The 27,572-nt window shown below is 37.1% G+C and overlaps 1 long non-coding RNA gene across 1 annotated transcript in view; it reads right to left on the bottom strand.

Annotated features, from left to right (window-relative positions):
* Positions 1-25,673, bottom strand: part of LOC118978651 (uncharacterized) — a 30,231-nt gene extending 4,558 nt beyond the window's left edge. Inside the window, exons 1-2 of the long non-coding RNA XR_005064766.1 lie at positions 25,606-25,673; positions 483-580 (exon numbers count right to left, since the gene is read on the bottom strand). This is a non-coding gene — a long non-coding RNA (uncharacterized LOC118978651). The remainder of the gene's footprint in view (positions 1-482; positions 581-25,605) is intronic.
* Positions 25,674-27,572: the final 1,899 nt, after the last annotated feature.

The raw sequence follows: 27,572 nt of genomic DNA, 5'->3' as shown, positions 1-27,572 counted from the left end.
CAGTTTTTGAATCTGGAAAAAGAGTACAGAGTAGTGCCTTATAGTACCGCAGTATTCTCACTTGTGGTACCATAGTCCCTTCTCGGTGATTCTTTGTGCTTGAAATACTAGTCAAAACAGGTTTTAAAGCCTAGTTAGAGGTGACGAACAAAAATACCCTCATTATCCTGAAACAGTATCTTTTTGCTGGGATATAATGCTTAAAGTTTCAGGCATTCCTTAAGCCCTCAGTCAGATTTTCTTTTTCCTACAGTAACAAGGCTATCTGACCAATTTATGGCATATGGAACAATCACAGATTTATTAGCAAAGAACAGTTGAAAGCTCTTGAAAAGTAGTTACCAAATTAATATTTTAAAGGCCAATTATAGTAGATGATATGATACAGATAGCAAAACACCCACTCCTGGGTTTTCAACAAGGTATACTAAAGTGGTATATGAGAGGCTGGTATTTGAGCCCAAATGGTGGAACTAGACTACCTGAGTTCAAATCCACGTTTTTACTCTCAGAAGCTCTGTGCCCACAGGCAAGTGACTTAAATCCTCTTCTTTCAGGGTGCAAATCTATAAAGTGGGTGCTGTAAAACAAACAATGAAAACTAGCCCTTTGGTTGTCACGAGGGTTAAGCAAATAAATACGTAAAACACTTAGCAGCAGTATACATGAGTACAGATCCCACACAGTACCAGTTATTATTATTCTTGTATAACCTCACACACAGAAATGCCTAAAATAAGAGATATGATTCATTTGGTTTCAGCAAAGAAATTTAAGAATGCTGTGTGGGAAGGTTAATAGAGAAGACATACTGAAGGTTTGGTTTGAAGGGTAGGGGTTTTGTAACTTGGTATCATATAGAAAAGGATTCCACATTACATTGCTTTCATAAAAATAGATATCTAGCTGAAAACATGCTAAATGGATTTTTAAAGCCACAACTGCATTAAAAATTTTGCGTTTGTTTTTAAGTTATATTTGAACCATCTTTCTTTTATAGTCTCCTTAAAAGATTCTTCTGCTCTTCAGATTTGTTTTGATTTTCATTACAAATACAAGACCTTTTAGAACAGAGGTGGCAAGATTAATGTAGTCAGGATGAGGACCCATCTAACTGCCAGAAGACCAGTGAAAGGCGGTGCCAGTTTGAGACATAACTGTAAGGCAGGGAGGATCTCATCAGTGACAACGGGAAAGAGTTTGGTTACAGGAACCATAAAGTGCTACAGAATAGTTTTAACAGGGAACATGACAAAGACACATACACTCTATAAAGAATGCTATAAGAGTTTATTAAGTGATATAAAAGAAGATTTAAATAAAAGGAGAGATACATCATGTTTTGGGGTGAGAAACTGTATAATGCAAAGATGGCTAACTCCTAGGTTTAGTGTATTTTAAGTCAAACCTTACAGAATTTTATCTCTAAGATTCTCCATAATCATTCTGACGATAATCTAGAAAGAAGGATGAAACCACTCTTTAATCCAAACAAATGAGATTGTTTTCTGAGCATTTCTATCAGATATTGTTTCGAACCACTCTGCCTGGTTTCAGGAATTGTAACTGCCTCCCATGGCTAAGGATGAGTGAGCGACCTCTGGAATGCGAGCTGCAGGAGACAAAACTTGTCTCTGGTAGCAAACACTGCCTCAGTTTCCTCTCCCTGCCCCCAAAGCTTGGTCAGAAGTCAATGATGGGTAAGACCCCTCACAGCGGGGGGGCAACCTAAGCCAGACACAATCACCTGGGAGGCCTTCATGGAAGGACTCAGAGGCTGCAACAAAGAGGGAGTGATGGACCCTCGTCCCCCAGCTATTTTGACATAGCCCAGTCCCTACATCCTCTGGGAGAAGCGCTTCCTGGCTCTAATCCACTTAAGCCTGAAAACCTATGATGGGGGAGGCGGTGCAGCCTCTTGCCAGCTAGAGCGGGATCCGGGGTGATTGGGCATACGAAAGAGTTCCTAAAAGTCCTGTGGAGCCTGCTTTGCTAGGAGTGCTTTCAGTCATATGTTAAGGGTCTGAGCAGGAGATAAGTATGTCTCCCAAAGTTTCTGCAACCCCCTTACCTGACAGATACTGACTCAGACTAAGCCCTCAGATTTCTTTGAAATGTTATCTACTGTTTGATCCTTGCCACCTATATTCCTGTGTATTACAACCCAATAAAAGCTGTTGAGGAAGGGGCTCTTGCCCTTTCTCCTCTGAGAGATTGGCCATCTCTCCTCCCCAAGCAGATCATGTCTTGGTAGTGTTACTTTCATCCCTGGCAGATGGGGGGACTTGCTGGCAAAGTTGCCCCCACAAGATATAAATCTTTAAATTCCACCAAAATGAAAAATGTAGTATTAAGAAACAAAGAAACAGATAACACACACATACAAAGAAATAGATGCTATTACTTCTATGATTATAATTTAGAAAAAGAAACAAACAATGTATAATATCAGAAAAGATTCACAGAGAGGTATTTGAATAATAGCACCTTTGAAGAGATTAGGCAAGTGCCTCAACACCATGTATTTGTATATGTATATGTACATATATTCTTTCAAGAATAAACCATAGCAATATTAGAAAATAAAAATAAATGTTGCTAATTTTGTAGAGAGAGATAATTAGTCTAAGAAAAACATCATTGCATAGAAACAATTAATGATTATAATTACATAATAATTTTGCCTTGGTATACCTAAAAATACACAGATGACTGAGAAAATACAATATAAGTATTTATTTTTTAAATTGATAGTAGTATAATAGGTAAATAAGCAAAAATATAAAGTCATGAAAGAAAACAAACTAAGGTATACTATACCATTCCATTGCCTACTATACCATTCCATTGCCTATTCAATTAACCATATTAAAAACTTAGAATAGCAAATGTTGGTTAAGTTTTACTGAAAAGAGTTGGCATTGTAAGATTAGACTATGTCCATACCCTTTAACCCATTCTTCTCACTTTTGGAAACCTATTATAAAGAAAAAGTCTAAAATTTGGTATAAAAGCTATTGTGATGATAGTCACTCTAATACCACATATGACATTCTCAAATTATACAGAAAGCTACAATGTAACTATAAAAATGACTTACTTGTTCCTTTGAATCAGTCAAAAATGAGTTACAAAAAGAAGGAACAATGAGACACTAACTACAATAATAAATGTAAAAATGCATATATAAGTTCACATCAGAGAATCTGTAGCAAACATAAATTACCTTTTCCTATATTTTTCTTTAGCAAGCTTATATTGTATACCTCTACACAACAATTTAGATTCAAATAGAAGTAATATTTGAAATATTTTTCTGTTTTGAATAATGCATATAATGTACATATGGGTTGCGGGCCAGGTCTCCACTTGGGGGTGCAGGAGAGGCAACTACACATTGGTGTTTCTCCCTCTTTTTCTCCCTCCCTCCCCCTCTTTTTAAAACACATGGGGCAAACACAAGGCCTGCAGGCCTAATCTGGCCCTCCACCATTTTTTCTACCCAGCCACAGCGCCAAGCTCTCACTTAACTATTAAGGAATAGTTATATTTATACGGTCCTAAAATTACATTTGGCCCTTTGAAGGCAACAGCAAGGCTGGTGTGGCCCCTGGTGAAACTGAGTTTGACACCCCTGCTCTAAAACCAAATAAAATCTTAAAAAAAATAAGAATTTATGAAACATGCTTCAGCACCAGAAAAGCATTTATAAGACCACAGTCTCTTTTTCTCAATTTCTAACTCATTAAGCGAACTTTTGATTAAAATTCGATTTTCGAAGTACCTAAACACTGAGAGGGGAGTACATTAAATAATATAAACTAGTGTTTAAAAATTGGAAGTATGTAGGCCCAATCATAATTTTTAAATCTCAGTCTTGTCATTTTGAGTAGCATGAGTCCATTCCTAAAGCCTAATGGAGTTGAACATTCAAGTCCAAAAATGTGAAAGCCATAGACTGGCCTCTCAATGCCAATGCCACTCAAATGCCTTGGAGGGAATTCAGGGGTAGATGTTTCAACCCATCACCAAACACAAATTTTTGGTTAAGTGCAAATGGTATTGTCTAAACCAGTGGTGCAAAGTTATGTAAATGAACTTCAAGCTCCCTACCTCCACCCTCTGACACCTCCAAACCATATATTTGAGGAAAGCCCGGAATCCATTAGTTCACAGACCATTGCTAGATCTCACTCACCTTCTAGGGTCAGAGAGGACACATTTTTTAAATGTACAGATTATTTGTATTTCTTGGGCTTTGGTATGTAAAAAGTTATCTTCTTCATATCTCTTCCTCAGACCTTGTCTTTAGAAGCAAAGGACTTAGATGGAAGCAGTTACAGTCAAGAGAGACTTGTTTTATCACAAGAGTTATTAAGATTAAAATCCTACCTGTCTGCATGTAGAATTTTGCGCATGTACTGATAGCCGCTCTATTCAAGCTATCTTCACACAATATAAATTAAAGTCAATATAGATAAGCCCAATAACCAATCTCAATTCTTGATGTCCACATTGAATGATAGTAAATCTAAATGAGGATTTGATTTGTTTATGTATTACTTCACCCACTGAAGTGTTACAAGATAATGGGATGATTTTCCATTTTACTGACCTCTTCTTATCTCTCCTTCAATAATTACTAGTTGTTGTTAATTCATATATAGGCCTATTAATATTAAATTCTACAAGACACATAGAGTTTCATGTATTTTAAGTATATGTGAAGCCAGAACCTAAAATTAAGTGTTCAGGGAGCTGACCCAATAATTACGTAGATTTTAGCTGGAGAAAAAGAAAGAAAAACAAAACAGCTATGCAATTCTGTTCTGAGGGTAAGAGAAATTATTTTAAATTCTTGGAAATATTAACTAAATTGAATATGCTGAAAAGCTGACCAATATCTTGGGAGACTAATACAGGAGGTTTATGAAAATGCCTGTACTTCTTTCCAGTTATTAAGTATGTTGATTAATATAAATGGTACAATGTTATTTTTCACATAATTTTAAACTGCTGTTTATATTATTAAATATTTATTTAAAGATTTATTGTATACATGATTCTAAAATATCTTAACAAAATTAAACAATAAAACCAATTATAATTTATTTTACATCATGTCATCTATTAGGATTGCTATTCATAGCACATCTCAGAGAATATTCAGTTTGCTTCTAGAACTTTAAGTACAACCTGAATTTGTCTTACACACAAGCAGAGTAGTTCAAAGTTGCCAATTTATTATACTCATAACATTAAGGACCATAAAGGTACAGCTCAGAATATTTAAATCAGTCTCAGTAAATGAATGAATTAATAAAGAAATCAACATATCGATCATAAAGATAAAGGGAAAAGAAATACAATAACCTAACAATCCAGCTCAACTATTCATTTTTAGAAATGGAATAAAATAATTATTAAGTCTGGGTTGAATCCAGACACTTTTTTTAATTTGACAATTTTAGCACATTAAAACAGTCATTTATTGTAAACAAATTTCTATACATGTCTATAAATCTTACTTCCAATGCAGATATTGTAGGTATGCATGTCTGTTGGACAGCCTTCAGATCTGCATTAGCTAATTATTTCTTAGTCTAGGCAGTGGTTTTTTTCTGGAAATAACCATCAGGTTGTATAATATTATGCATCAACCTAGAAATAACACACATAAAATTTTTTTGGAATTACAAAGAAAGAACTGTATTAAGGCTAAGAAATTGCATTCACATTGTCTATCCTGAGAGAGCATGGACTTTCAATTTTATTTATTTATTGTTGTTTTTTAAAGATTTTATTTATTTATCTTTAGAGGGGAAAGGAAGGAGAGAGGGAGAGAAATATCAATGTATGGTTGCCTCTCGTGGGTCCCCTGCTGGGAACCGGACCACAACCCAGGCATGTGCCCTGACTGGGAATCGAACCACGATTGTCTGGTTCACAGGCCCACGCTCAATCCACTGAGCTACACCAGCCAGGGCTCAATTTTATATTAGATAATTAAATGTATTGTTATAATAAAGAAGAAAAAATGTAGTCAAAATAAAGATTATTTGCAACACTGAGTTTTACCTTATTAAAATTTAATTTGAAAAGGCAGACTAAAAGTCATTTTTTTAAATAAAATTTTGCCTTATTTTTTCAATATTTATTTGGTAATTTCAGGATACACAACTTCATTATTTTATATCAAATATTGTTCATATGTGCACATAAATGTGTATGTATACAAGGTATGTTGAGAAGTTATCCAGCCATGTAATATGAAAAATATATTTATTGAAGAAATACAAGAAACATTGTACATAGGACAATGATGCCTCAGTCCCCTTCAAAGTAGGTGCCTTACACAGTTCTCCCAATCACCATCAGCTGTCGGAAATCTCTCCCTTTCAAGGGACATTTTAGTTTTAGGAAAAGCCAGAAGTCGAGGGACACCAAATCTGCGCTGTAGGGGTGCTGAATCACCTGGGTGATTTACTGTTTCACAAAAACTCTCTGCACGGTGTGATGCATGAGCAAGAGTGTTGTCATGATGAAGCTGCCAATCACCAGTTGCTCATACTTGCAGTTTTCATTGTATTGCATCTCTCAACTGACAGAGAACATTGTGTCAGTACTCCTTATTAATTGTTTGGCCCGGTGAGGCATACGTATGATGGATAACACCTTCCTCATCAAAAACACAGTTAATATTGTGTTCATCTTGCTGTGACTTTGCCCTGCCTTCTTTGGAAATGGAGAACCAGCCAGCTTCCACTGAGATGACTGGGCCTTCACTCCCAGATCACAGCCATAGACCCATGATTCATCTCCGGTTATGACCTTCTTGAGAAAATCTGAGTTATTGGTAGCAGTTTGAATCAAGTCATTAGCAATTGCAGCACAATGCTCCTTCTGCTCTGATAGCTGAAGCCACAGAGCAAATTTTGGCACAACATATTTCATGGCAAGATCCTGCGTCAAAATCCCAGACACAGTAGTTTTTGGAATTCCCAGATCAGCTTCTATTTCTCACACTGTCAGCTGCCAATCTTTTTTTTATTGCAACCTGTACATGTCCAACATTCTCAGGTGTTCTGCTTGTTGTAGGCCTTCCAGAACGTGGATCACTTGCAACAGATTGTTGCCCGTTTTTGAAGCATTTGTGCCACACTTTTATCTGTGCTGCACTCACTGCTTTGTCCCCTAAAGCCTTCTGAATCATCTGAATAGTTTCTGAAGAGGAATGTTTAAGCTTAACACAAAATTTGGTGCAGGTTCATCAGTCTAATCGCTTAACGGTTTGAATGCAACAAACACACAGGACAGATGCTCACTCAACAGTGTCTTCCGTCCCCACTGACCAGTAAAGTGAAGTCATCATTATTCATGCTTGCACATCCCAGTCCACTCTTCTTGGCTGCCAGGTTACATTGATGTTGTACAAACTGTTCTTGTTATACTAACAATGGCCAGATTTTTCCCACACAGACCTCATGTGTGTGTAATGGGAAGTATATATATTTTTATTTTTTTTAGAAAGACAGTTATTTTGTTTTGTTCTTTTTGTTTGAAATTTTGCTCCACTTCTCTTCCTCCTTTCAGCCCTAGCAAGGACTGCCCTCCATATTAACAACATTTTCTGAATATATCCCAATTTTTCACACGTATATATGAAAATAACTTAGAGATGTGTGCACACAAATGAGCCTACATGTATCCTGTTTCTATATCTAGGTTTATCCTTATTTCGTATCATGAAAACCATAAGTATACTTTTGTGTCTGTTACATACTTTATGGGCATCAGTGCCAGGAAAATGAGAGGGGAATATGTATATCCTGGTAATAAAAAATTCTGTGGGGGCCCTGGCTGGTGTAGCTCAGTGATTTGAGTGCAGGCTTGCGAACTAGAGGGTCGCAGTTCGATTCCCAGTCAGGGCACATGTCTCAGTTGCAGGCCAGTTCCCAGCAGGGGATGCCCAAGAGGCAACCATACATTGATATTTCTCTTCCTCTCTCCTTCCCTTCCCCTCTAAAGATAAATAAAACATTTTTTAAAAATTCTGTGGAAGACCAAGGTACTGCAGGTCTTAACAGGCCCATGCACAGAATTACTTTGATAGCTGCAGCTAAGGGACAGCAGCTCAAAAAACGCCAGGAGTATATAGGAAAGTACAAAATTGACTAACCTCAGGGTGAAGGGCTAGAGGGGAACGAGTCAGGGCAGCTATCTCTTGGGGAAAAAAGTGCTGGCAGATGCCGTTGTTTCTTCGTTAAGACCTCTGCCATCCAGCCTGGTGGGCTCCAAAGCTCTGCTCTCTACTAAATGGGCCAACATTGTTTACCTCACCCCACCCAGCTTGCATGCTTAGCCAGAGTTCTTCTAGCAGGTTTTCCACACAAGAGACATATCTTATTCATACTGTGAAGTTTCCTAAAACTCTCTCAGGGTCCACAAACCCTGTATAAGCAACAGCTGGTCTCTGCATGTCCTGTACCTCTTTCTAAGTGTCCCCAAGCCAGGCATAAGTAGCTACCAGAATCAGCTTGCTTTTTAACTCCCAGTAGGTGGCTCCAAGTCTGGCATAAGCTGCAGTCAGTTTTAGCTTAGAATAGTGTTTTTTTTTAACCTTTTCCATTTTATGACACATATCAACTAATTACTAAAATTCTGTGGCACACCAAAAAATATATTTTTTGCTAATCTGACAAAAAATAAGTATAATTTCAATTCATTCACACCATATGGCTATTATTGTTTTTTATTTGACAATCTAAGGAAAAAGAGGTCAGTACCTCTGAATAGTGGTATTGTGCATTTTAAATTTCTTGTGATATATGAGGGTGCCTCTTGCAGCACACCAGTTGAAAATTGCTGGCTTAGAGCATAGCTTCAATTAAGTGACCACAAGACCAATACAAGTAGTGGCCGGCATCAACTTACATTGGGTGACCACTAACAGGTCCCAAGCCCAGCACTAGCGGCAGATGAACTTAATTTACAGGGAAGCACTGCCAAGTCCAGCACAAATAGCAGCCACTTTGTAGCTCTCACTATATAGACCCAACCCAGGGACATCACTGGCTGACTTGTCCAGCATTAGAGCCATTCCTAAGGGGCTCCAGAATAAAGTACAGCCAGTGGCAGGCTTGAGACCTGAGCCACACCCAAACAGCCCCATGGGTGACACATGAAGGTGACACTCAGATGGTACCAGAGACTCACTAAAGCAACGCTTGTCTCATGGGGTCAGCTTCCATACAACAGCTTCCCTGTTATATTCACAGTCATCCCTTCTAGTCATCCAGGCTGAAGGTGAATCCTATCCACTGATTTGTCAACAATAATCAAGACTTAACTACAAGAATAGTATACATACAACCCACACAAGGGACCCCACTGAGCACTCAGCTCAGCTGAACCAACAGACTGCACCGCTGGGCCTCACAGCACACCCATGACATAAAGCCCTTCGGCCAAGATGAGGATGTAGAATGTCTACCTAATATAAAGAAACACAAGTTTTCTACTAATATTAAGACACCAAGAAGCATGCTCCAAGTTAAAGAACAGTACTCCATAAAAAGAATTAAACAACACGAGGACAAGCAATCTGTCAGATACAGAGTTCAAACCCTCGTTATAATGATGCTTGATGAACTTGGGAGAAGAATAAATGAACTCAGTGAGGACCTCAACAGAGATAGAAACCATTACAAAGAACCAGTCAGTTATGGAGAATACAATAACTAAAATGAAAAATTTTTAAAGGGTATCTGCAATAATACATTAGAAGGTATACATTAGAATACATCAAATGGTATCTAGCAGATGTAGATGAAGCAGAGGACTGACTGAGCAATCTGGAAGACTGAGTAGTAGAAGTTGCACTATTAGAACAACAAAAAGAAAAAAATTCAAAATTGAGGCTAGTTTAAGGGATCTTGGGGACAGCACCAAGTATACCAACATTTGCACCATAGGGGTACCAGGAGAAGATAGACAGCAAGGGACTGAAATAATGTTTGAAACAGTAATGGATGAATACTTTCCTAACCTGGCAAGGGGAATAAATATATAAACCTAGAGACAGCACAGAGTCCCTAATAAGAACCCCAAAAGGCAAGTAACAAGACACATCATAATTAAAATTCCAAAGGTTATAGGCGAAGAAAGAATCTTGAAAGTGTCAAGAGAAATGCAGTTAGTTACACACAAGGTAGCACCTTTAAGACTGTCGGCTTATTTGTCAAAAGAAACTTTATAGTACAGGAAGGATAGACACAAAATGATCAACACAATGAAAAGCAAAGCCAAAATTACCATACACAGCAAGGATAGCATTTACAATAAAGAGTCCACACTATCCAAAGCAATTGGTAGGTTCAAGGCAACTTATATCAAAATACCAATGGCATTTTTCAAAGCCTGAAAAAATAATCCTAACATATGAAACTGTGAAAAACCCTGAAAGGCCACAGTCATCTTGAGAGGGGAAAAAAAGGTTCGAGATACCATGCTATCTTATATTACTGTACTATAAGACTATAGTACTAGCAAAAAAAGCAGATCTATAGATCAATTAAACACAACAAAGAACCAAGAAATAAACCCACACCTATATGGTACATTAATCTATGCTACAAGAGGAAAGAATATACAGTGGGGCAATGACACTTTCTTTAATAAATGGTTTTAGGAAAACTGGACAGACACAGGGAAACAAATGAAACAAGCCCACCTCACACCACACACAAGAATAAACTCAGAGTTGCCCTGATTGTTGTGACTCAGGGAGTTGAGCATCAACACACAAACGGAAAGGTCACTGGTTTGGGGCATGTGGTAGGCAACAGAATGATATTTTTCTCTCACACATCCATGTTTTTCTCCCTTTCTCCTTTCCCTTCTCTAAAAATAAATAAATAAAGTATTTAGAGGAAAAAAACACTAACTCAAAATGGATTAAAGACTTAAATGTAAGACCTGATACCATAAAACTTCTAAAAGAAAACATAGGCAATGAACTCTGACATTTTTCTTAGCAATATTTTTCTTGGATATGTCTCCTCAGGCAATGGGAACAAAGGAAGAAAAAATATACAAAGGGAACTACATGAAACCAAGGAGTTTTTGCACAGTAAGGGAAACCATCAACAAAAGAACAATTTAAAGAATGGAAGAAGATATTTGCTAATGATACATCCAATAAGGGGGTTAATACCCCAAATATATAAGGACTTAACTACAAAAGAACAAACAATTTGACTAAAAGATGGGCAGAAGACTTGAATAGACATTTATCCAAAGAAAACATAGCACATGTTAATTGACATATGGAAAGATGCTCAATATCACACTGATCATCAGGGAAACGCAAATTAAAACCACAATGAGATTATCAGTCCCCTACCTGGTAATTTCTTAGTGTCATATATCACGTGATTCCCTCTTTTTTCTCTATCTAATTGATCTTATCTATCTATCTACCTATCTTTCTATCATCTATTTCTCTGAACCAACCAAGGACCAACCAGTAATTAGCAACATTCATGAGCTAAACTTTATCTTACTTACCTTGTCTTTGATGTTGGCCCTCACTATATTCTTTAACAGTCAACTTAGGGTCATAATAGCAATTCAAACCAATGTTCACTTGAACTCAGCCTAGCATAGGTTTGGCTTCAGACTATTTATAGAAAATACCCAGGTGAACAAAGAGATGGCATTCTCAAAAATGACAAGTTCATTTACAAATAAGACAGAAAGGAGCATAAGATGCAAGGGAAAAATACCAATGTACTATGAGAGCCTAAACTTGAATATTTATACTGAGACTAAAGTAGAATGACATAAAGAGAGATGAAAAGGATGTGGCCAGGTAGTTAAGTTGATTAGAGTATCACGTGGCCATGCCAAGGTCGTAAGTTTGACCTTTGATTAGGGCACATACATGAAGCAATCAATGAATGCATAAATAAGTGAAACAACAAAATGATGTTTCTTTCTCTATAAAAATAGACAAATAAAAAGAGAGATGAAAATAGGGCACACACCTTCATTGAGAATAAAAAGGTGTGAAAGATTTAAGAATCTTCAGTTCATTCACAAAGGCAATTTTATTTCCAAAACAACGAAGGAATACAGGATTCTCCTGCTATCGAAGAGTAAAGAATACTTAAGAAACATTTTGTAAGCCAAAATATCATAAAAGGAAGCATACCCACTGCTCCTTGAAAGCTTGTGTTATGTCACTTCACTTTATAAAAGACCTACATTATTATGGAAATGGCTCTTTTTATAAAAGTAAAAATCCTCTTTGAATTGCTTTGGTTAGAAAAACAGATTCTAATAAAAGTCTTTTATAAAACTGAAGTGGTATAACATAAACTTGTAGAACATGAGGGATACCTGTACAGGAAAGAAAGATTTGGTCACTGAGCAGGTAATGCAAAAATTATAAACATAGAAAATGTACTTACGAAATGAAAATGTACATTAAAACAAATGAATGATTCTGATTCAAGGTGATGACATAAGAGGATCCTGAACCCACCTCCTCCCATGAACACCCTGAATCTACAGCTACATGTGGAAAAATATCCTGTGGGAAAAACCTAAAAACTGGCCGAGTGACTTCTATGTGTGGGAGAATAAGAGAAAAACCATACCAAATTGGTAGGAGAAACTAGGGGACAATCTTTCTATAAACCCCACCTATGATGTAGTGAACCACAGTTGGAAGGGAGCTGGAAACATAGCTTTACCCTGTGGAGCAAAAGGTATGACCCCTAAAAAATGCACCCCAGCTTTTAAGAATGCTCCTGAGAAATGAACCACTGAAACATTTAGCTTTGAAAGCCAATGGGTCTTGTGTTCATGAGGCTTACAAGAGTATAGGAACCTGAGAAAAGGCATGTGTGCTAGGACTCACCTGCTCCAGGGCCAAATACAGAAGTGTCTGATCGAGGGGTTGCCCTGACCTCAGGTGGGAGAAGCTCATTTGCCTGTATTAGAGCATCTGACCTGACGCCGGGAAACATCTTTACAGTGCCTGGTTCTGGGGGCATGTAGGGCTCGGGTACCTAGTTCTCTTTGGACTGAGGATAATGTAGAAAGTCTTCTTAAATGGCCATGACCTCCAGGGCACAGTAAGAGGTAACAGACCCAGGAGCTCAGCCTTTATGTGAAGGAGGCTTATGAGCTTATCATCATAACCACAGCTGGAAGGGCAAGTATGTAATTAAACACACATCTAAGCATTGACTATAATTATTTCCAGAGACCTCAGAAGGCAGTGTATCTCACTTTTTCCTGTAGTATGGTCCAGAACTCCAGTATCTCACAGAAGGGAAGTTTTACCCGTGTTTGGTAACATATGTTTTAGTTCTGGTTCTCCAGTCCTGTAGCTGCCATACAGGGAATGTATCTTAATCTCATGGCTCTGGTGGGAAGGGGCTTGTGTTCCTGGATGCTGTGGAAGGCCACCACCCCCAGGGTACTTCACAGATAGCAGATTTAATTTATAGGCCCACTATTTCCATGAAAGAGGCCTATTCTCTTTTCCTGGAGCTTCATCTTATAGCAGCTAGAGAAAAGCTTCAAGTCTGGCAAACATCTTGACTCTTAGGGAACACAGATCTGCGCCTGCCGTCTTTGCATTTTGCCTCTGCCTAACTATAGCTTGTCAGAATCTCACAAAGGAGCTTATAGGCTTGTCTGGAGCCCTGATTTTTGTAACTGCCACCCAGAGGACACCTATCAATCAGCAGACACTGGTTATGAGCAGGATTTATGCTTGTGAACCCATGAGACTGTATACTTTGCACACTTAAAAAGCTATTTATCAGAGTCTAGTTTCCAGAGTCTGGCTCCATTTGGCCTGAATTTAGGGGCTAGTTAAGATCCTTCCCTCTGGGGCATTCACAGGTCTTGGCATACACTCAACTACTGGGAGCCATTACAAATAAAACTACCTCCTTGGACAACCCCCAAGGTTTGAAATGGAGATAAGCAATTTACCTGTTAGAGGGTTCAGAGTAATAGTCATAAATATACTCACTACATTAGGGAGAAAAAATGAACAAAGTGAAAACTTCAGCAAAAAGATAGACAATTTAAGTAAGTACGAATAGAAGTCAGAGAGCTAAAGAATATGATAACTACATTTAAAAATACAAAGGAAGGGCTCAACAACAGACTAGATGAAGCAGAAGGATAAGAGAACTCAAAGACAGGAAGTGGAACTCATCCAATCAGAGAGGAAAAACAAAAAGAATGAAAGATAGCTGAAAGAACATAGTGGACAACAACAAGTGAACAAACATATGCAGTATAGGCATCCCAGAAAGAGAAGAGAGAAAGAGAGAGAGAGAAGCAGAAATTTATTTGACCTAGCAATTTCACTGTTGATACTAAATCTTAAAAATCCTGAAACACCAATCCAAAAGAACCTACACATCCCAATGTTCACAGCAACACAATTTACAATTGTGTTGTAGTCAAGCGCTGGGAACAACATAAGTGCCTGGAACAACATAAGTGCCTGGAACAACATAAGTGCCCATCGGTAAATGAATGGATCAAAAAACTGTGGTACATTTACACAATAGAATACTACGCAGCAGAGAGTAAGAAGGAACTCCTATCCTTCACAACAGCATGGATGGATCTGGAGAACATTATGCTAAGTGAAATAAGCCAGGCAATGAAAATAAATACCATATGATCTCACCTATAAGTGGAACCTAATCAATAAAACTAACAAGCAAGCAAAATGTAACCAGAGACACTGAAATAAAGAACAAACTGACAGTAACCAGAGGGGAGTGGGGCCAGGGATGATAGGGAAAAATTGGGGAAGGGGTATCAAGGAACATATATAAAGGACACATGGACAAAGCCAAAGAAGATGAGATGGAGGATGGGAAGCAGGGGTGGGTGGGGAGGGAGCGGTGGGGGAAAATGGAGACAATTGTACTGAACAATAATTTTAAAAGAAATTAAAGGTTTATTTGGAAAAAAAAGGACTATACACTTCCTTAACCTGGGGGAGAAAACAGACATCCAGATTCAGGGGTTCCAGAGAGTTTCAATCAAATAAACTCAAAGAGACCCACAAATGCACAGTAGAACTAGAATATTAAAAGTTAAAGACAAGTAGAAAATTTTAAAAACAGTAAGAAAAAAGCAACTTGTTAGGTATAAAGCTACCCAGTAAGACTTTCAGCAGAATGTTGTAGGTCACAAACAAGTGGAGAGTAAAAACATTAAAAAAAAAAAAAGAAGAAGAGCAAAAACATAAGGTGCTAAAACCAAAGAAAAAAGCACCTACCAACTAATAATTCTCTTTTCAGCAGTTATTCAGAATTGAAGAACAAATAAAGAGTTTTCCAAACCAGCAAAAGATAAAATAGTTTATCACCACTAACCAGGCCTTATAAGAAATGTTAAAGAAATTTTTTAACCTGAAAAGAAGGGGTACTAATTGGAAAGAAGCAAACATATGAAAGTATAAATCTCACTTATAAAGGTTAATACATAGAAACAGTAGTGGATTAATCACTCACAGTTAATATGAAAGTTAAAAACAAAACTAGTAAAAACTGTAATTACAATTTGTTAAGAGATACATGAGGTTAAAAGAGGTAATATCAGACACAGAAAATATGAGGAGAGAGAAAAAATGTAGAGCTTTAGAATGTATTCAAAGTTAAGTTGTTATCACCTTAAAATAGACTGCTATAAATATAAGTTGTTATAGGGTAACAACAAGGCTAAAACCTATAGTAGGTTCACAGAGTAGGGAAATAAATCTATGCATATGACTGAAGAAAATAATCAAACTACAAAGAAAGCAAGCAAAGAAATGAACAGAGAAAACTGAAAAACACTAAAAAATTAATAGTTACAATAAGTATATATCTATCAGTAATTATTTGTATTTATTTTATTGGTTTTTTATATTCTTCTTTTTAAGATTTTTGTTTATTCTTAGAGAGAGAGGAATGGAAGGAAAAGAGAAGGAGAGAAACATCAATGTGTGGTTGCCTCTCACAAGACCCTCACTGGGGACCTGGCCCTCAGCCCAGGCACGGGCCCTGACTGAGAATTGAACTCGTGACCCTTGGTTTGCAGGTCCATGCTCAATCCACTGAGCTACACCAGCCAGGGCTCAATAATTATTTTCAAAGTAAATGAACTAAATTATCCAAAGACTACATAGAGTGGTTTAATGAGAAATAACAACAAATATCTATAAGAGTTTCTCCTCAGATATATTTTGAACACACAGACTAAAAGTGAAGGAATGTAAAAAGATATTCCACAAAATTAGAAGTCAGGTGACTCAGCCCTTCCTACAGCCCAGATTTGGTGCCTTGGGACTTCCAGCTTTTCCCAAAACTAAAATCACCTTTAAATGAGAAGAGATTTCAGATCATCGATTAGATTCAGGAAATTAAGATGGTGCAGCTGATGGAGCTTGGGAGACCTGTGTGAGGTTTTAAGGTGCCTACTTTGAAGGGGACTGAAGCATGATTGTCCTCTGTACAATGTTTCTTATATCTTGTATCTTTAATAAATGTCTATTTTTCATACAACATGGCCAATACTTTTTGAACATTACACACACACACGCAATATACACTCCATCCAAAACAATAGAATCACACTCATCTCAAGTGCACATGAAACATTTAGCAGGATAGATCATATGTTAGGCCAAAAACAAATCTTAAGGAATTTAAAAAGAGTGAAATCATATCAAGTGTATTTTCCAACCTCAATTGTATGAAAATAAAAATCAGTTCCTACAAGAAAAGTGGAACATTTACACTTTAATATGATTAAACAACATGGTTCTGAATATCCAATAGGTCAAAGGATAATCAAAACATAAATTAAACATTAAGACAAATAAAAATAGAGATATAACTTATCAAACCTTATCAAAGCAACAAAAACATTTCTAAGGAGTTCATAGCAAGAGCACCTTCTTACAACACACACAATAATAAATTCAAAATGGATTAAGACTTAAATATTAGACCTGAAACCATAAAAATCCTAGAAGAAAACATAGCCAATAAAATCTTGAACATTGCTCACAGCAATGTTGTATCTGATATACCTCCCCAGGCCAGGGAAACAAATAAAAAATAAACAAATGGGACTTCATCAAACTAAAAAGTTTTTGTACTACAAAAAAAATATATCAACAAAGTAAAAACACAACCTATGGAATGGGAAAGTATATTTGCCAATATATTTGATACAAGGTTAATATCCAAAAATTATAAAGAACTTACAAAAATGAACATCAAAAGGGCAAACAACCCAATTAAAAAATGGGACAGGACCTGAATAGACACTTCTTCAAAGAGGACATACAGATAGATGGCCAATAGACATGAAAAGATGCTCAGTGTCACTTATCATCAGAGAAACAAATTAAAACTGCAATGAGATCATCTCACACCTGTCAGAATGACTATCATCAGTAAATAAACAAGTGCCAGTGAGCCTGTGGGGCCAAGGGAACCCCTGTGCACTGTTGGTGGGAATGCCGTTTGGTGAAACTACTGTGGAAAGCAGTATGGAGTTACCTCAAAAAAGTAAAAATGTATCTGCCTTTTGACCCAGCAATCTCACTTCTGGGAATATATCTGAAGAAACCCAAAACACTAATTCAAAAGAACACAAGCACTCCTATGTTTATTACAGTGTTTTTTATAATTACTAAGATATGAAAGCAATCCAAGTGCCCATCAGTAGATGGTGAATAAAACAACAATGGGACATTTATATAATGGAATATTACTCAGCCATAAAAAGAAGAAAATGTTACCCATTGAGACACCATGGATGGACCTGAAATAAGCCAGTCAGGGAAAGAAAAATACCTATAATTTCACTTATATGTGAAATCGAATGAACAGACTGAACAAACAAGCAATACAGAGACAGACTCATAGATAGCACTGTTGGGAACCTCCATGCCTGGTTTCAGAAAACGGAACCCCCCTATGGCTAAGGCTGAGTGAGAGGTCTTGGGACTCTAAGCCACTAAGGAGACAAAGCTTATCCCCCTGGCAGGAGCACTGCATCTGCCCACTTTAGTTCACCCTGTTTGGCCTCCAGTGCATGACTGGTTAGCCAATGATGGGTAAGATTCCTCAAGGGAAGGACCACCTTAAACAGGTAGGGTCACGAGGGGGCCCTCAGGGAAGGACTTAGGGGACTATGGAAAAAGGGGGTGATGGACCCTCACCCCTCGGCTTTGACATAGCCTGAGTCCTCATTCTGTCTGCAAGAAGTCTCCTAATCTCTTGGCTGCCTTATTTCCCCTTTTTGACCTAAGGCTGAAACAATGCCAGAGGTGGGTGCCACCCTGTGCTGGAAAGGGTGGGTTCCCTAGAATGATCATGCCTAAGAAAGAATATGTAAAATTAGCAAACCTGGTTTGCTAATATCCTCAACTTAAATGATAAGGGTCCAAGCATGAAATCAGTTTGTTTCCCCAAAGTTTTATGGCCCTTTAGCTATTTGATTCTGACTCAAAATAGGCCTTCAGGGTTCTTTGAATGTTATCTATTTGATCATTACTACCTGACAATGATTGGTGAGCTTTCCATATACACCCTGTATTCCTATGCAAATTAAAGCCAATAAAATCCTATTAAGGCAAGGGTTGGTGTGCTCTGTTCTTGAGAGTGGCTGAGATGCTCTGAGGCGCTCTTCCCTTGAGTGTATGGCTATGCTGTCCCTTTTCCTCCACAGGACTTGGTAGTCAGTGTGAATTTGTCTTGTCTCAGCCATAATGCCTTGGACACTATGGGGAGTGAGTTCCTGTCACAGCAGGATGACGGCTATGAGGCAGGGGAGGTTAGGGGGTGGAGGGATAGAGCAAAATGGAAAATGCACTCATAGACGTGGACTACAGTGTGGTGATTGCAGGGGAGAGGAGAGTGTAAGGGGGTTAAATGGTAAAAGAAAAATATAATTAAAAAAGAAACAAGAAAAATCTCAAAAAATCTAACTTTACACTTAAAGAAACTAAAGAGAGAGAGAGAGAAAGCCCAAAACTAGTATAAAGGAAACAATAAAGACCAGAGCAGAAATAGATGAAATAGACACTGAAAAGGGAGTAAAATCAGAGCTATTTGAAAAGATAAACTTTAACTTAGATAAAAAGAGATAGTATAAAATAAAACCAGAAAGAGAAGAGACATTACAAGTGATGCCACAGAAATACAAAGGATCATAAGAGAGTACCAGTAACAATTATAGCCCAAAATTTGACAATCTAAAAGAAATAGATACATTCCTAGAAACATACAATCTCTCTGAATCATGAATATAAAATCTGAATGAACTGATTACTAGTAGAATTTTGGTAAATAATTAAAAACCTTCCAATAAACACAAGTCCAGGACAAGACTACTTTGCTGGTGAATACCAGCTTGATACCAATCCTTCATAAATGATTTCTTTTTTCTTTAATTACTTCCTTACATTTCTTTATAATACCATCAACGTTTTAAGATTTTATTCATTTAGTTTTAGAGAGGGGGAAGGAAGAAAGAAAGGGAAAAATACAACAATATGCAAGAGATACATAGAACAGTTGTATCTTGCACGCCCCCAACCAGGCGCCCAGCCCATAACCCAGGCATGTGTCCAGACCAGGAATCAAACCATCAACCCTTTAGCTCAGAGACTGGCATTCCATCCACTGAGCCACACCAGCCAGGGCTGTAAACTTTTTAAATATATAAGTGGAAAGGGAGTACTTCCAAACACACTTTATGAGGCTAGCATTACTCTGATACCCAAACCAGAAAAAGAGCACTGCAGCCCCGCCCCCCCAACAAAAGAAAATTACGGTCTGATACCCCTGATAAACATACATGCAAATATCCTTAATACACCATTAGCAAACCAAATTTGATAATCATTATAAGGATTATAGACCATGATCAAGTGTGATTAATTTCAAGGATGCACAATGGTTTAACGTTAGCAAAGTAACAAATGTAATACGCCACATTAAAAAATGAAGGATAAAAATGTGATCATCTCAACAGACGCAGAAAAACATCTGACAGAACACATTTTTTATGATAAAAATTCTCAACAAAGTGGATGTACAGGGAATGTACCTCAACATAATAAAGGTCAGATATGAGAAGCTCACAACTAAATCATAGTCAATGGTGAAAAAACTGAAATGGTTTCTTCTAAGATCAGGAACAAGACAAGGATGCCTTCTCTCAACATTTTATGTAAAGTAGCATTGGAAGTCACAGTCTTAGGGATTAGGCAAGATAAATAAGAAAGCATCCATATTGGCACAAATAAGTAATTTTTCACTATTTGAAACTTTCACTATTTGAAAACGATATTGTATTACAGATAGAAAAGCCTGACAACTCTGAAAAAAATAACTGTTAGAACAAAACAACTAATTCAGTAAAATGGAAGGACACAAAATCAATATAGAAAAATCTGTTGTGTTGCTATACTCTAGTAACAAACTATTGCAAGGAGAAATAAAGAAAGCAATCCACTTACAATTGTATCAAAAATAATATAATACTTAGGAATAAATGTGAAAGAGGTGAAAGATCTGTACATTGAGAACAATAAGACAATGAAAGAAACAGGAGGAGACACAAATGAATAGGAAAATATTATTTGCTCATAGAATGAAAGAATTAATACTGTTAAAATAACCATGCTATCCAGAGTTATCTATAGATACAATGCAACCCTACCAAAATTCCAATGACATTTTTCATCAAAATAGGACAAAATATCCTAAAATTTGTATGGAAATATTAAAAGACCCAGAATAGCCAGCCAATAGCCAGTAAGCTTAGAAAGAAGAACAAAGCTAGAGTCATCATACGCCCTGGTATCAAATAATATTACAAAGTTATAGTCATTCAAGTAGCATGGTATTGGCATTAAATCAGACACATAGATCAATGGAAGAGGATAGACAGCCCACAGATAAATGCACACATATATGGTCAGCTAATTTATGACAAAGGAGCCAAGAATATACAATGGACAGTTTCTTCAATAAACAGTGTTTGGAAATATGGACAGCCACTTCAAAACATGAAACTCAACCACTATATTACATCAAAGAGAAAAATTTACTCAAACTGAATTAAAGACATGAATATAAGACCTTCAACTATAAAACTCCTAGAAGAATCCATAAGGGGTAAACTCCTTGACATGAGTCTTGGTGTTGAGTTTTTGGATCTGACACCAAAAGAAAACACAATAAAATAAAAAATAAGCAAGTGGAAACACATCAAATTAAAACTTCCATGGAGCAAAGAAAGCCATAAGCCAAATGTAAAGGCAACCTACTAATCAGGGGAAAATATTCACTAATCATATCTGATAAGTGGGCCAATCTACAATATATAAAGAACTCATACAAATCAATAGCCAAAAAATAACACTGTGATTAAAAAGAAGGCAGAGGATCGGATAGACTTTTACAGAAAAGAAATACAGATGGCCAACAGATGCATGAGAAGATGTTCAACATCACTAATTATTATGAAAATGCATATTAGAACTACAGTGAGATGTCACTTCACAACTGTTCCAATAACAATTATCAAAAACATAATATATAACAAGTATTAGGGGAAAAGTAGACAAAGAGAACCCTGGTGCATTTTTGGTGGGAGTGTAATTTATTTAGTCACTATGAGAAGACAATATGAAGGTTCCTGAAAAAATTTTTTAAAAATAAACAGTGACCAGAGGTGATGGGGGAGGGGATAACAGGGAAAAGAAGGGGAAGGACCAACCAAAGGAACATGAACAGAGGACTCATGGACACGGGCAATGACAGAGGATTGCTTATAGGAGTGGAGGGAGACAAGGTTGGGGTGAACAAGGGGGAAAAAGGCAGGACAACTGTAACTGAACAACAATTAAAAACACAAACAAATAAAAAATAAATAAAAAATAGAACTGCCACACAATCCAGCTATTTCACTTCTAGGTGTTTACCTAAAGAAAATGAAATGCTAATTTAAATACAATTATATGCATCCTCATGTTTATTATAGCATGATTTACAATAACTAAACATGAAAATAGCTTAAGTGTCCAATAAATGAATGGGTACATACACTGTTATCATGTGTTTGTGTGTGTACACACACAATACATACATACACACACAATGGAATAGTACTCAGCCATAAAACACCATGAAATTTTGCCATTTGCAATAACATGGATGACCTTGAGGGCATAATGTTAAGTTAAATAAGTCAACCAAAGAAAGGCTAATACTGTTTGATTTCATTTATATGTGTAATCTAAGCAAACAAACAAAATGAAACTCAGATGCAGGTAACAGGTGACTAAAGGTGGGGGGTTTAGGGGTTGGATGAAATGGGCGAAGGCATCAACATGTACAAGTTACTAAGAGCAGATGTTCAAAGTTCTCATGAGAAAAACAATTTGTAACTATGTATGGGGATGGCATTGGCTAGAGTTGTGATCATTTTGTAATATGTATTATGAAATACACAGTATGTATTATGAGAGAGGGAAGGAGGAAGGAGAGGTAGAGGAGAGAGAGAGAGAGAGAATAGAAATAGAGGGAAACAGGACAGAAACAGAGGTGATAGCCTGGTGTTCCACAATAAAGTTTCCATAATAAAGGTAGACCGAGTTTTACCTGATTACTTTCAAGATTCATCAACCAAGGTGAAATTTAATCATCAGTTGTATAACCCGACCACAGACAACAAAAATACAATGTATCCCAGGGAACTTATCAGCTGGTGAAGAAAAGGAGTTTAAATAATAGATTCTGGTTCTACTTCTGTCACTAGAGTTAACATCTGAAGATTTTCATATGCAGTTTAAGTAGTAAATATCCTTTAAGTGTAGTGCTTAAAGGCATCTAAATGCCAATGATAATAGACATTTTTATTTGTTTATAACCATGATGATAATTAAGTTTGCATTAAAATTTAAAAAATTATGTAGCAAATAATAGATTTATTGTGAAATAAATCTATTTTAATACACAATGGATCTTTAAACAAAGTCGAGCATAATAAATTTGAAGCAACAAACAAATGTAGCCTTCCTTTAAATATATTCCCTCACCTCATCTCTTATTGTGTTGGCATATACATCTAGATAAGTTGGATCTTTCTAGTTATTTAAATTAATACAATAAATGTTGAATGAGTTAGGCTATCTAAATTTCCACTTCTAATAAGCAGTAGTTTCATCATATAATTTAAAGTTATGACTCTATCCATTGAATACAAATTCATTTTGCTTTCTGTCCATGGCATTTAGTATAAATCTCCGCCTCCAGAACTTGATGAATGTGTGCTTACCCACAAAGCACGGCCAAGCACCACCTCATCTGCCACAGTGTCAAACTCTTCCTTCCACCTTCAGCTAAGCGACGGTTATTGGAGAGAAACTGCGATACAAGTTTTTCTTCTGCCTCTTTTTCTTACTCCCTCTATATTTGATCCAACATAGTCCTCTGAATACTGTTATTTCCTTTTCCTAAAATTATGTAACTTAATTCATTAAAATCTAGAAACCAGCATTGTAGTACGTAAGATTCAAATTTTAGTACTACTTTAAGAGCATGGAAGACGCGTTTTATGACACTCTGACAGGAAGAATGGTTAGCTAAATCCTTTTCTCCATAAAATAATTTGGGCCTGAGCCTATTTTCTGAGGATGACACCGTCCATTATACATATTTTGCAGAATGTTCTCATTAGACTTTCCTTTTACTGGCTTGAAGCTTGAACGATGCAGTAAAGCTTATGTCTGCCTGAAATCGCCAGGCTTTTTCTTTGGCCTCATGTAAACATGAGGTGGATTAGAGCTGAGGAACCCAGCAGAAGTGCAAAGAAAGGATTTTGCTACACACATACCCGCAGACACACATACCGACATGTGCACTATATTTAGTTTTTCCCTGTGCTTTCTCTCTTATCTATTTTTGAGGATTTCCAGAAATATCAGAATGAAATAGGCAATTGTGATTTATCGTGTCTTGTTAAAATCTTGTCATACTACTTTCAATCACATAAACTTTCCTTCAACTTCTACATACCCAGAGAATAAATTTATCATACAGTCACAGTCTCAGTGAAAACTGGCCTAACACTTTAAATGTTTCTCTGGGTTTTGCATGGTTATTTAAAAGCTAAAATTGTTCTCGTGTATTGCTCTCTATTTTATTGATTATCTTTTTTATTTTTATAGCACTCAATACATCAGAAATTGGTTTGAATTTTCCATAATTATTAATTTATATGCGACTTTCTTCAGAATATATTCACTTCTAAAATTAAAGAATGTATCATGTTAATCCATTAGTCAATGAAAACAAAATAATTTTTACTATTTTTTTCTTTTTATTGTGGAATCTTTTATTGCGGCTATCTTTTCAAAAACAGTAATATTATTAGTTATTATTTAATCTTACAATCACATATGCAGTATTCTCAGAAATCTTTCAATACTCTTGTGGAACAGGTCAAAGCAATTGTGATCAACTTATTTTTTTGAGTGGTAAAACTAGTTGAAGTGTTTGGCTCCTGGTTACAAAACTGTATGTGATTTTTGTTTAGACCTGACATAACAGGCAATCACAAAGTCTATATCTATCAGGCCTGTCTAGGGAAAGCTGTCCTTCCCACACCACACTGGGTGCAGAGCCAGCACACTTGACGTCTCTGAGGGTGTCTCAGGCGCCCCTCTCTGGTCACGACCTTTGCATGTTCACATTCTTAGCCTGGATAGTTTCATCTCTATGTCGCTGTATCCTTTCTCTGAAGATTTTGGCCACAGTCCTCTTCAGCTGCCTCTGCCAAGACTTCGTTTGGGGAGTGGGGTAGAACATGAAGGCCAACACTGAAAACACTGTCCCCCAATCTGTCTCAGCAGCCAGTATTTTCCCACGCCCACCCTCACTCCTTTGCTCACGTCCACCCCAGGATTCAGGACTCCACAGCTCATAACACCGCCAGGGCCTTTCATCCATGGTGCCCTCAACGGTGCAACACCCCCACACCTGTGCTGATTTACCAGACACTCCACCCATCTGTCTTTCTTTGGGGGAAAACAGCTGCGATTACTTCAAGTTTTAGATTTTTGTTTGTATCATCTCAGTAAGCGATTAAAGGCCCAAATTTTTCATTTTTACTTTGTTGCTTTAATCGTCTACTCCCTACCTGGCAGTTGTGTTGTCTGTCTCCTAGCTCGGCTGAGCTCCTGACACTGGTATACAAAGGTAGGCACTCCAGAGTTTTGGTAAAGGCCTAAGGCTCTACAGAGGGATTCGGACAACTGGGCTGTATCTTGGAGGAAATGAATGTGTTAACTTTGCCCATTCTTAAGGTGGCATTGTTAAGGTACTCCCTCTACAGAGCTTCCACTAAAACATGGACAATACAATTTTCACCTCTAATCCGTAATATCTCTAACTCAAAGCACAACAAAGCCTGTTTTAGCCCCCTCAGCTCCTATGACACAAAAATACCATACACCGAGTAGCTTAAAAACAATAGAAACTCATTTCTTACAGTTTTGGAGGAAGAGAAGTCCAAAATCATGGTGCTAGCGTGGCAGGGTTCTGGTGAGAGCCCTCTTTCAGGTTGCAGCTTTTCAGAATGGCAACTTCTCACAGCATCCTCACAGGGCAAAAGGAAGCAGCCTCCCACCTGACTCCTATAAGGGCACTGGTCCTATTCCTGCTGGCTCCGCCCTCATGATGTAATCTAATTCTAACAACCTGCCAAGACTGCACCTCCTAATGGCATCGCATTTGGGAGGAGGGTTTCAACTTAGGAGTTTTAGGAGAATATACACATTTAGTTTATCAGAGAAGCTAAAAAACCCTTTAAGGAAACACCCTCAGTATACAGCTTCTTCTCCATCCCCATCCCTTCCCCACACACTTATCTTAGTTCCCCATTTTTTAAAGATGGAGAAAGCAAACCAAATACCTTGATAACCAATACCTTGATTTTATTCGCCTCTCTTAATATTGCACTGCCAAAATATGTGCTTTAGCTAAAAAATGTGTTTTACTCTTCTGTTTTTGTTGTCTAAGTCTGTTTTCCCCTTCGCACTTTGCCAATGAGGACTCAAAATTATAAACTACAATAACTGACATAGGGATGGATGATTCTGCTTTCCAGTACGTTCTGTTGACTCCAGGATGAATTTTATTTTTTTAAATTAAACATCTTTTTTCATCTCTAACTCTTCTCAAGAAACTTAAAATCATTTGTGATCAAATCAAAAGTAGTTATTTTTTTGTTTGTTTGTTTGCTTGCTTTAAGTACAAATAGAAAGATAGTTGTAACGGCTTGTTAGAACTCAAGCACTGCAACTGCTCGCCTGAGGTGAGTTCCTAGGGCAGTCGGTCACTCGCAGATTCCGGGTTTGTACCCAGAGCAATCAGAGTGCTTACCCAGGGTAGAGTGCAGTGGGGACTTTGTTACCCTGGGACAGGCCAGTCCTTAATTCAGATATGTCATCTCTGTAAATGTTTTGTAAACAAATTTTCCTGAAGATTCGAGGTGGAGGCATGTATCATACCTTATGAACTCAGCTTTCTACCACCCCACTTTAATTTTTACTTTGTCAGTATTTTGTTCAATTGTATGAGGAATTCAAAATATTTGGGTTTTGTTCCATCAAAGAGCTGACCCCACACATCCATCCCCAGCTCAATGAACACACATGAAATGTTGGAACTAGCCCATTAGAATGGTGGCGTAAAATCTTTTTTCTTTGGATTATAGATAGTTCCGGTATTGTAAAGTCCTCCTCTATCAGTGTGGCAATAGAAATTTGAGGGTGAAGAAACCATCTTATGTGGGTCCACTCAACTGATTTAAATGAGAGGAAAAAACAAAGTAAGCAATATTCCTGATTCCTAACTTAATAAAATTTAAAGAATCCACATATGTCAACTCTGTAAATGAGAGTGTACATGGGGCAATAAGGGAGGAGAGGAGAGATATCAATAGTGTCAGGTATCCAGAATATAGTTTTAAAAACTTTCATTTTGTAATCCAATTTATGCTCTGNATGTTGGAACTAGCCCATTAGAATGGCGGCGTAAAATCTTTTTTCTTTGGATTATAGATAGTTCCGGTATTGTAAAGTCCTCCTCTATCAGTGTGGCAATAGAAATTTGAGGGTGAAGAAACCATCTTATGTGGGTCCACTCAACTGATTTAAATGAGAGGAAAAAACAAAGTAAGCAATATTCCTGATTCCTAACTTAATAAAATTTAAAGAATCCACATATGTCAACTCTGTAAATGAGAGTGTACATGGGGCAATAAGAGAGGAGAGGAAAGATATCAATAGTGTCAGGTATCCAGAATATAGTTTTTAAAAATTTCATTTTATAATCCAATTTATGCTCTGTTTCAGGAATAGTAGTTTCCTCTACTGACTGGTCAAAAAAGTGAAAACATTTCTGTCCTGAGTAGAAAATTTGAATACAAGACTTAACAAGACTTTCACCTTTAGG

The sequence above is a fragment of the Sturnira hondurensis genome, unplaced genomic scaffold (assembly GCF_014824575.4).
Source record: "Sturnira hondurensis isolate 20B ecotype Veracruz unplaced genomic scaffold, ASM1482457v3 Scaffold0022017, whole genome shotgun sequence".
Classification (NCBI taxonomy): Eukaryota; Metazoa; Chordata; class Mammalia; order Chiroptera; family Phyllostomidae; genus Sturnira; species Sturnira hondurensis.
This window is presented reverse-complemented; position numbering and strand designations above follow the sequence as displayed.